Consider the following 3803-nt stretch of genomic DNA (forward strand, 5'->3'; position numbering starts at 1 on the left):
TAATAATACTAATAATAAGTTTTGTTTTATGCTTCCATGCAGTTGGTGTAGTACAATAATAGTATCAAAATATTACTAGAGACCCATTCACATTAAATTTAAGATTAAGTCAACTAGTGGCCACTGACCACTACTGAATAGTTTAGTAGGACAATCTTAACCACTTATTAGTGAGTGAAGTGGGGCGGTATGGAAATGTGTTTGTTTATGAACTAAAAAACATACTGTTTAACTTAAATAGTAAGTTCTTTTACTATACCCAAACAAAAAGGAGAGAAAAAAATTGGTTCTTTTTACCTTTTTTGGTAAACATACACTTTTGTGCCAACTGCCAAGTATTAAGTAATAAACAACAAAATCAACACCACAGTCCAACAAGTGGAAAGTAGATAACAGATTTTTGGCAATACAAATTCAAGATTGGTACACAACCAACCAAATCATTGAAATGCTGATTATAAAAAAAACCAATGTAAATGCCCCAAAAGCCAAGCCAACCAGAGTAAATCAGAATCAACAGTCCACTATATTATTTTTCAAAAAGGTGCTAGACACGATAAGTGCCCTTTAATATTTCTCAAAAAAATTAAGTATGGATTATGGTTAATCTCAAACTATAATTGACAAATCCATGTTTTGCGAACGCAACACTGATCAACCATTCTCGTTCCTCAAATACTTCCAAGAAGGTTCCTCAAGCCTGCATCTAGACTCTCACTGCAAGTTTACTCCGATACTGATTGGGCAAGTTCACTTGATGACAGACGCTCTAGTGGTGGTTATGAAGTACTTTTTGGACCAAATTTAATCTCTTGGTCTGCGAAAAAGCAGCAGGTAGTTGCTCGATCATCCACAGAATCCGAGTTCAGAGCTCTGGCCAATGCTGCAACAAAAATAAAATGGCTTCTTTCTCTACTTTCTAAGCTGCACATTACACCTCAAGATGTTCCAATTATCTGAGTTGATAATCAAAGTGCAGCTACTCTTGCAACCAATCCTATTTTTCATGCCAGATGCAAACATATAGAGATTGATTTACACTTTATCAACACAAATAATGAGGAAAGAAATTTAGTTCGACATGTTTCAAATGTTGATCAGGTTGCTAACATTCTCACAAAGCCTCTACCTAAGGAACGATTTCATTATCTTAAAGGCAAACTTAAAGTGATTTGTACACCTTTTCGTTTGAGGAGGTTGATAACCAATAAACAAATGTTAGTTTTATTGGTTAGTTTGGGTTGTTATTTCAGTTGTTTTCTTGTAATCAATTCTGTTATTACAGAATTCTTTTGCCTTGTACAAATCTCAATATAAATAAAGTGTTCCTCCTCAGTTGGTTCTGAGGCTTTCCTCTCCTTTGATATCTCTCTCTCTCTCTGTTTTTCATTTCTGTACTCTGTTTTAAAGCTTTCATTTCTATCCAAAACAAAGATAGTTTAATTAGCTCGAGCTATCCCTTAATGCACTCCAAATTTAAAATAACGAACAACCTTATCCTGTGCACATATTTTTTTTTAAATTGAATTGAATAAAAACAGACAAATACAAGAATCATTTCCATATAAATATCATAAAGGATATGCAAACTAACAACTAAATAAAGCTTAAAACAGCATCTGAATAGGAAAATCAAGAACTTTGCGCCCTTTTCAGCCCCTCCATTCCAATAAAGCAAAAAAGAGCTGGATCTAGATGGCTGAAAAGTAATACTATTTCTCGAGATCAAATTATTTAAGCAAATATCCAAAGTAAACAAGTGCATTATATTTCACTACGTCTCTTTCTTCTTGTACAAAAAGTGGTCATTAGTTCCTCTTGTCCATCAAATATTACATAGAGAAAATGCTTAGAAAACAAAATCGAACACCCTTCTATGACTCTCAAATTATAGTTTAGAAATATTAACATTTCAAAGAGAAAAAAATAGCACAAGAGATCATTTATATACACTACTAGAACATCATAGATCTCCTCCAACAACTGATAAGAAGTGGGAAACAGCAGTCCCCAAATCCCAATCACTTGAAGAATGAACCTTCAATGAACAAGTCAAGCGATGCCTGAAAATAACATGAGGCTGCAGGAATTCACTGAAAGCACTGAAGAAGTTAATTAGATAATAAAAGCTTGCCACTTAAACTTTGTGTTTGGTTTGATGAGAAAAATATGCAACAGTAATTGAAAATGTGTTAGATTCTGCTTAGCACAGAACTAACACTGACCAGTGACCACAGAACCTAAGCACAGTCGGGCAAGAAAAACTTCAAATACCTCAAAATTTCTTATAACCAAACACAAACAGAGTAAATAAGAAAAAACCACTAAAAAAAACCTTGATGTATCACATTGAAGGAGGATCAGTAAAAGAGGTTTTGATCAATGCAGGAGAAAAGTGGGGGGAAATGGGTGTAGAAGTAATGTTGGGAGAATTCTAGATCGGCATTCAATATTAGAATGCGACCCACGCCTTTTTAATCAACCCATATAGCCTAAATTAATAGCTAATTTTGTTGTGGAAGAGGTTGCGAAAGTCACAAATGGCTATTCTTTGTCAAGGACTTGGGGCCCTCTTCCTTGATTTTCCCACACCCATTTTCCCCGACATTATCTTCCTGCTCAAACCTTTTACTATTATTTACCATCATATCCATCTCCATTGTTCTGTGATATATAAATCAATCAATAGAACCCAGAAGAGAAAGAGTGAAAGAGAGAGAGATCTATACCCTAATTTGTATATGTAATAATGAAATGGTTGCTTTGCTTTGCTTTGCTTGTCCTCGTACTCCAAATTAGGGTTTGTTTACCATCCTGATAATTTGACCTCTACGATGACGTTTCGATGCCCTTCTGCCTTTTCTGAAACGATTTCGCTAGTGGTTCATCTCTACCGCTCCTCTGCACTTTGGCTTGCATTCACCGTTGGATGACTTCTAAATGTAAAACGGAATGCAAACATTGCCATATGGGCTTGGGCCTTACATATGGAGAGCATGAATCCAACACTTGAGCTATCCTTTTTGGGATTGTTTCAAAAAAATAAAAAAAAAAACGGAATTTTAAATATTTTAAAGAATTTTTAGATTGATTTTTTTTAGGAAAACTTACAAAAATACTGGAATTTGGGTTAATTTTTACAAAAATACTGTCACACGGAAATCTTTTCAAAAATACTGTACTTTTATAAAACACCAGTAGAACACAAAACAGAACAACTCAAAACAACAGTAGAACAACTAAAAAACACCAGTAGAACAACAGTGAAAACTTAACACAGTATACTGCAGTATGAAACTTATAAAAAAACACAGTAAAAAAGTAAAAAATACCGTCTGGCAGTATTTTTGTAAGAAAATAGCAAAAGTTAGTATACCATGTAAATTTCTCTTTTTTTTATATATATATATTTTTATGTCGTGCTCTAGTTATTTTATTGATTTTTAATATATATTTTTTTTTTTTTATTTATTGTTTTGTTGTTATTCTTATGAATGCCCTAAAAATATAAAAAAAAAAATTAAAATATAAAAGTGTAAAAAATTTGCCAAAAATAATAATTTATGTAAATTTTTAATCATTTTACATTAAATAGTAAAACGATATGACTTATTCCATGTTCGTTGATCGATCGACTAATAATTGTACATGGATTAGTTCGACAACATGATATGCATAAAAAAAATTATGTTGTAACAAAATTTTATTTTTACTGAATTTATTCATTGCTACAAAACAAAATAAATAAAAAAGTAAAAACTGTCGTTTGGTAACACTTTTGTTTTTTTATTTTTTAGCCATAA

At 32.4% G+C, this 3803-nt stretch overlaps 1 long non-coding RNA gene across 1 annotated transcript; it reads right to left on the reverse strand.

Annotated features, from left to right (window-relative positions):
* Nucleotides 1-1733: 1733 nt before the first annotated feature.
* On the reverse strand, nucleotides 1734-3352 carry LOC115704450 (uncharacterized). The gene is made up of 2 exons (XR_009686981.1): nucleotides 2336-3352; nucleotides 1734-2093 (listed from the first exon to the last, which is right to left on the reverse strand). It is a non-coding gene; the product is annotated as an uncharacterized LOC115704450 (long non-coding RNA).
* Nucleotides 3353-3803: the final 451 nt, after the last annotated feature.

This window comes from Cannabis sativa, chromosome 1, assembly GCF_029168945.1.
Source record: "Cannabis sativa cultivar Pink pepper isolate KNU-18-1 chromosome 1, ASM2916894v1, whole genome shotgun sequence".
NCBI classification, from domain to species: domain Eukaryota; kingdom Viridiplantae; phylum Streptophyta; class Magnoliopsida; order Rosales; family Cannabaceae; genus Cannabis; species Cannabis sativa.